Source organism: Equus przewalskii, chromosome 1 (genome assembly GCF_037783145.1).
Source record: "Equus przewalskii isolate Varuska chromosome 1, EquPr2, whole genome shotgun sequence".
NCBI lineage: Eukaryota > Metazoa > Chordata > Mammalia > Perissodactyla > Equidae > Equus > Equus przewalskii.
In genome coordinates, this window is record NC_091831.1 from 94,623,263 (window position 1) to 94,630,812 (window position 7,550).

The window sequence follows — 7,550 nt, forward strand, 5'->3', positions numbered from 1 at the left end:
GGACCTTGGAAAACCTCAAAGATAATAATACCAGCCGCGATGTTACTGTAGCTCTATTTTGTGCCAGCTCCTGTATTTACTTTATCCTGAGCTCTCTCAGCGGGCCCATAAGCCCCATTTCACAGATGCAGAAACTGAGGCTCAGAGAGGGTAAGTGACCTGCCCAAGAGCACAGCGGGGATTTCACCCTCGATCTGGGCTGCCCAAGTTTCAAGTCCTTTCCATTTCATCACTGTGGGCCTGGCTTTTTTTTTTTTTTTTTTCCATTCGTTGTCTGCTCTTCACAGCCTGCCAAACCCTCCCTTCTTGCCTGCCCACCCCTAGCCTTCCTGCTGTTGCCCACAGTTGGGCCTGGGCCGGCCCAGTGACTAAATGAAGGTCTGGAGCAGGGTTTCTCAATCTCGGCACTAGTGACATTTCGGACTGGATAATTCTCTATTGTCGGGGGAAGGAGCTGCCCTGTGCACTGTAAGAGGTTTAGCAGCATCCGTGGTCTCTACCCACTAGATGCCACTAGTATCACCCCTCTCCCATGGTGACAACGAAAAAGATCCCCAGACATGGCCAAATGTTCCCTGGGGGGGCCAAACAGCTCCCCGGCTGAGAACCACCACTTTATAGAAATGAGGGGTCAGGGCCAAGTGGATGAGAGCCCGTCCTCCCCGTTCGACCATGAGCGGCTGGAGCGCAGGAGGAGTGAACTGTTCTGTTCACTGCTGTGTGATGCACACCTAGTACAGTGCCTGGCATGTAGCAAGGGCTGCTGAAAGAAGAATGAATGAATGAATGAATGAATGAATGGTTTCCATGGATGTGGAATGTTTCAGGATGAGGGCCTGGAGGCCTAGGTTCTGGTCCAGATCCTTGCTGACCTGTTCTGAACTGGCCTGGGGCACGCATCTTCCCCTCTCCGGGCCCCCGTCCTCTTCGCCATCCCTTAAATGAGGGTCATCACAGGCAATGAAGGAAGTGCATCTCAGAGGCCCCGGCCAGGGGCCAAGGGGGGCCAGGGGGGGCCAGGCTGGACGCGGCAGATCTGCCCCGTCTTGAGTCTCCCTCCTACCCTCACCCCTCACATCAAATCAATTCCGGAGAGACAGGCAAGCATCCCCCTCCCACCGGCCCCTCTGCAGGAGGAGGGGTGTGTCTTAAAAGGAAAAACCCGTAACCTCAACGGTAACCAAATGCGCAGACCGCGGTGCTGAGCATCACACTCCCAAATCCACTATTCATGAGGGCAACAAACAGCTTCTTCAGGACGCACTGTGAGGCCATTGAGAGCCAGAAACATCCTCTCACACGCCCAGGCCAGCCCGCAGGGCCCGCCCTCCCAGCACACACACACGCACACACACACAATACGCCCCACACACATACTCAGCCGCTTACAAGGAGGTTCTGAGTTTTTAAAAGTAAACTCTACCGTTTCCGTTCTTGCCCTGGATTCAACTTTCGAAAAAAGGAACCGTTTTAACTGTTTTCCCTACCAATTCCTCCTCTCTCTGGTCCTCGCTTTGCCTCACTCCCGCTCCCGTCTCTAACCCTAGCTTTGCCCTACACCCCAGTGGGTCCTTCTCTGCGGTCTCCCTGGGATGGGGGTGTCCTGTCGAGTCTGGGGGAAGGACAGCAGCCACTCCCAGGCGAGATGCACAGAGACAGCTCTCACTTCGACCCATCAAACACGGCTTTCTTAAGGAAGGAGGGTGGCAATGAAGCTCCCAGCATGGCTCAGAGCATGGCCAAGAGGTTGGCCTGGTGACAGCAGGAGAGCACAGCTACTGTTTCAAGACGTGTTCCCACCCACAGACCCCCTTTCCCAGGGCACCCCTGGGCCCCGTCCCCTCGCTGCTCCACTTGCAAGCAGGCCTGTCCTCCTTGCCTTGCCTTCCCTCTGAGTTTGGGTTCTCTTCCTCGAGCTTGCCTCTCAGTCCCTCTCCCAGCCTCCACTCCTCGCTGCCTCTGCTCCCAAGACGCTTGGGGGTCCAGTCTAAATGTTAAGACAGGGGCAGAAAAGGCGCCCCAGCACCTGCCAGCTGGAGCCAAGAGGCAGGGATTTCTCCGAGACAGAAATCTCTTCGGGATCAGCGTCTTCCAAACTTTTTCCACTACAACCCGTAATAAGAAATACATTATACAAATATCAAGTTCGTGTATATTTGTGTATACACATCTATATTATAAACACATACACACATACTTCTATAAGACCGCAAAATATGTAACAGAAATAAAAGTTTCCAGAAACAACACTTACCTTTACTATATGGGAGGCTCTATGAGATTATTCTTTGCTATGTCCTTAAACCCCCACTAAATCGGTTTCACGACCTGCAGTTGGACAAATCCTGCGCTGGGTGTTCCCGCGGGAGCAGACCGAAAGTGACACCGGGGACCGAGGGCTTCCCCTGGCCCCGCTGAGGTCGTCCTCGTGCCCAACAAGAAGGGCTGTGGGAGGGACCAGGTTGTGGAAGGTGTCGTTAAGAGAATCCACACCAAAGGTGGGGACAGTCTTTGACTAAGACAGAATACTCTGTTAGCCCTGGGCTGAACTTACGGTTTGTGACTCCGAGGGGGCCTAGAAACTGTGAGAGGAGAGGAATAAAGGTTTGTGGTGCCTGCTGAGAACCAGGCAAAGCACCCACATTACGTCTTTTAATCCTCACAAAAACCCGCTCCTGGAGGTTTTCCTCCGCCTCTTAGAGAACGGGAAACTGAGTCCCAGGGAAGTGAGTAACCTCATCAGTCATGTAGCTAGTCAGTGGCTGAGCTGGGATTTGAACTCAGGTCTGCCCAGCCCGGGGGTGGGGGGCTACCTACCCTGACGGCTCTCCCTACCATTTCAGGAGGTGAGCGCTCCCTCGGAGCTCCCTCTCTGACTGAGGTGCCTGACAGGCCATTCTGGGCGTGTGAGGTTGGAGAATGCCCCATCCCAGCAGGCAGGGAGCAGGCTGCCTGGGAGGGGGCTGTGTGAGGGGGTGAGTGGGGGCAAAATGTGTGCGTGCATCTGAGGAGGAGCGTGGGGTCAGGCCTGGCTCACACCAGACAGCGTGGGATCTCACCGCTCAAGCACACAGAGACTCCCCCCAAATAAGTAATAATACAGCCATTGTTTTCCCTTCTGGATTCTTTCCTCTTATATTGACCAGAGGGCTTTCAAATAATAAAGAGAGAATCCCGATGCAAGTATGATTTTCATCGAAAATTCTAGGAAAAGAAAAACTTCGACTTAATATTAAATTAATAATGCTAATAATACTATCAAACAGTTATTGAGGGCCCACTATAGGCCAGCACTGAGCGCAGAGCCTGTCACCTAGGTGGCGCTCAGTAGATACTGGAGAATGAATGAACATATCAGGTTTCGCGCTAGAAACTGCACAGAAATACATCTAAATTAAATCCAACTCAATGTAACCTGAGGAACGCCAGCATTTCTCCGAGAGATAGTTCCCTCCTTTTGATAAGTCCTTCATCCCAAACTTTTTAAATTGGAGGGGTCTTTTGCTCTTTCTTTCATTGCCTTCCATTCCTGGGCAGTCTCTTTCGGCTCAGTGATTAACAAGCCGACACTCCTCCATCGATAGCCTCCTGAACCGCCTTGCCCAGGGGCACAGATAATCTGAATGCCCCCTCTCTTTGCAACCCAGAAGGCAAGCAAGAGGGAAAAGGATTAGAGCCCAGACTTGCGAACTTTTAAATCAGGACTAGCGATTGACTATGGCCTCAGACAACCTGGATTCTAGTCCAGCACGACCTTTAGAAAAGTCATTGCATCTTTCTGGGTCTGCTTTCTCTCATCGTGAGATGACATGAGTGTGTTTCCAGGGTCCAGGGTTCCCCCAAGCTGTCAGATGCCCAGCCACTGCAGCACCAGGACCTGCCACACCACACTAACCCAATTCAGCTCTGCATCTTCCCCCTTTTCCTTCTGGCAGTCACCCCCACAGAAGTGGAATGTACTCATCAATCAAAATAGCGGTGAAGCTCTAGAACGGTCCCATTAGAACCCTGCTTGCCACCGCAAAGAAGAGAACGATGGAAAAGTTTGGGTTGGATCGTGTCTCCCAACGGGACACGGCCCCCACGCCCACAGCTTGCTCTGGCCTAGAATGTGGGTTCCTTTGACATGGACACCCACCCACCCAGCCCCAGGGTCAGAAAGGGCTCCTGCTCCACCATCATTCGCTTCATCTGCAGAAGAAGCCAGAGACGACTGCCCGTGGCCACGTGTCCTCCTCTCCCCTCCTCTTCCTTGAGAAATGGCCCACTTGGTGGCATGTTCGGAGAGCTGCTGTTGTCGCCCTTGCTGCTCAGTAGCCCTGTCCCAGATTCTGCCAGTTCCTCCCGGCTTATCCCTGTGGCTCCTGGAGTTGGCCAAGTGGCCAAGGAAGGGGGACCAATGGGTTCTCCCAGCCTCTGCTTAGGCACCTGCTGCGTACCTGACACCCTACCCATGTCATTTCATTTATTCCCCAGTGACTCGGCCAAGGAGGCCTCCTCCTTCCCGACTGGTAGAGGGCAGGCCGAGGCTCAGGAAGGCCAGCAACTCCTCTAGCTCAGAAGTAGCCCAGCAGGATTTGGACCCACATGTCCGCGACTCTAAAGCTGCTATTCTGTCCACTATGGCTCCTCCCAGACCCTAGGTCTTGAAAACGGGCGGCAGTTTGGAGCAAAGGCTCGTTTGTTCTCTACTCCTTAATTCTGGGGCACCGGGAGACATGAACCCTTCGTCACATGCTCCTTTGCCCCATTCACTCTGACTCCACCGCAGCCAGAAAGTTTGCTCAACTCCACTGTGGCTGCAGCTGGTGGATGTCGGGGGCGCCCAGCACACACCTCCCCGCGGGGAGAGCGAGGCAGCGCAGCCCCTGGCACAGAGGGAGGTGGCCACAGCACCGCTCCCGGCTCGCCTGGTGCCCCGGGGGGTAAGGCGACAGTTACCTTGAAGAGTTGGACTCCGTTCTCCAAGAACTTCAGTCCCATACACCTGGAGCGGCAGCCGGGGGCTCGTGGGGCCGGGAGGCCCGGGTCTCGCTGCGCAGCTGGGGAGACGCTCTGCGCGGGCGCGGCGCACCCCTCCTCCTGCCGGCGTCCTGTCCGCAGGTCCCCTAGGTCGGTGGCCGCAGCGGCCGCGTCTGGGTTGCAGAGTCCCGGCTGGCCGAGTGAAGGGACAGTGAAAGGTGCCCGGAGCCCCCTGGCCCCCGGGTCAGACGCCGGCCGGCGAGGGTGCGGAGAGAGAGACCTTGAGCAGCGCCGCGCGCGTCCTCAGCTCTGCGAGCCCCCTCTGGAGCGGCGGGAAGGTAGGTGGGCGGGCGGGCATGGCGCGCGGTGACACATACATAGGGGCGGGCGGGGGAGGGGAGGGCACCGGCGAGATGGGGGCGGGAGGGGGCGAGCGCAAGGGAAACCCCACCCCCGGGGGACCTGAGGGGCGGCCGACAGGGGGAGGGGAAGGCAGAGGCGTCTGGAGCGCGCTGGACCCTGGCTCCGGACCGGCGCGCAGGGCGAGGGGAGCGCTCCCCGGCAGCCCCGGGGCCCGCGGGGGGAAGGCGGCGCGGGAAGGGCCGAAGGGCCCGCGTCTGCAATGCGGTCGGCAGCTCCGCAGCCCGAGGGGCGCGGAGGGCTGCCCCGCAGAGCGGCCCCCATCGGCCCGGCCCCGCGTTCCCGCGGCCGGACGGGGCTCCCGGGCGCCCGGCGCGGGGTCTGCAGGGGACGCCCGGCGGGACGCGATCGGGAGGGGCGCGGTCCCCACGCCCAGGCCGCGGTTTGGAAGGATCCTCCTGAAGAGCCGGCTCGAAGTTTTTGGGGATGGGGTGCGCGGGGATGGCAGGGGAGGGCGGGGAGAGGAGGAGGTTAGGGGGCAGCGGGGAAGTGTGCAGGGGCTGGGAGCCTCCGGGCAAAAGGCGGAGGGTCTTCAAAATCCAGGAGAGACCAAGGACATCTGGAACGGAGCAGGAATTCTCCAGGACTCCTGTAGCTCCGGAGACCACCCTCCTTAGCAGTTTTGTTTCCAGGCAAGGGAATAAAAGAACTAACAGCTTTTGAACATCTTCTGTGAGCTGGTTGCTTAACATACATTTACATCTCATTTGCTTTTCCCAAAGAGCCCAATGAAGTAAATATTACAACTCCTTCTCCCCGAAAGATGTGAAAACGGGCTCAGAGAGTGATGGAGTGACCTACTCAAGGTGGAGTCTGAATTCAGACCCAAGGTCATGCTACACAAGCTGCTGGTTCAGCTGCAGCCTTTTTGGGTCATTGAGGTTGGTTGGTGGGCTTCAGATCCTTATGGAGGAAGCTGGTGGTGGGTGATGCTAAGATTTAGCGGCCTCTGTCAGTTTGGTGGAAGCCGCTTCACACCCTCATTGGGCGAGGACTGAAGAGCAAGATGTGGGATCTTTGCTTGCTGCTCATTACAGAGAGAATAGACCAAGTTTTCCTCCATTAAAAGACACTGAGGCGCCAGGGTGACTGCTCTAATTGTGTGGGTATTTTACTGGCCATCTCTGCTAGGGGGCAGGACTGGCCCTGGTCCAACACATTCTCTGGAGCCGCCCCCCATCTCTGCCCTGCACAGAGCAGTGAAGCCTGGCGAGAGCACAGTGCCCACTCCCCCCGCTGGTGCCCAGGAGCTGTGGCTAAGGTGTGCCGTTGGTTGGTGGTTCTTGGCGTCACCCTTTTCTGCCCGAGTCTGGCGGTTCCTCCGGGTCGGGTCTCTAAGTTGTAGAGCGCGTTGGGCACTGCGCACGTGGTGGTGATGGGGGCCCCTCAGGGGTAAACAGCATCTTCCCTCTCAGACAAAGAAATGGTATGAAATCTTGTTAGTTACTGACTCCAGTGCCTGGACCAGGGGAAAGGACCCTTCTAGAAAAACAGCAGTCCTTAAAATTCCAACCGGAGGGGTCAGGGATTCTTGTGCTAGTATTTGCCTGAGGCTCTAGGTTGGGAACAAACTGTGCCCTCATCTATAAAATGGGGTCGTATCTGACATTTGGGGTTAGTGAAGGACAATTCAAGGACAAATATTAATTAGGTAATGAATCTTGCAATGAAGAGGATGAACGTTTATGGATCACCTAGTTTTCTGAGGAGGCTCAGAAACACATAATGCGCACCTGTTATGTGCCAGACACTGCTTGATACACCTTGCAGCTGGATATTATTCCCATTTTACACACTGAGAAACTGAGACTCGGAGGCCCCCCAGGGAGTGAATGAGGGCAGGTTGGCACGACTCCACAATGCCTCCCACTACAGGCTATGGAAAACTGGGAATGGTGGCAAAGTTTTTGGACACTTTAAAGCCCGTGTTCAGAGAGTCAAAGGATGTTGGCATCAGAAAGCCCCTGGTGGCATACGGATGCTCCCCTATTCAAGGCGGGGGTCCTGGTCCTCGTGGGGCATTTCGGATGCTGCTCATCCATCCTCTGCTTGAATCCTTGACAGTTGCCTAATGCCTTGGCCAGGCTGCCCCATCCGGTCTGCTGTCCTGGGCCAGATCTCGCCTCTGAAGGCTCAGAGCGTGGCCTGCACACTAGCAGTGTTAGCTG

General features: G+C 56.1%; 1 protein-coding gene across 2 annotated transcripts in view; it reads right to left on the reverse strand.

The window, feature by feature from the left end:
• Nucleotides 1-5,379, reverse strand: part of ACAN (aggrecan) — a 65,221-nt gene extending 59,842 nt beyond the window's left edge. The window contains exon 1 of one of the 2 annotated variants that reach the window (XM_070618074.1): nt 4,942-5,379. The gene's annotated coding sequence lies outside the window, so the exon portion shown is untranslated. The remainder of the gene's footprint in view (nt 1-4,941) is intronic. The other variant, XM_070618081.1, reaches the window with a different exon arrangement.
• Between the last annotated feature and the right edge of the window lie 2,171 nt (nt 5,380-7,550).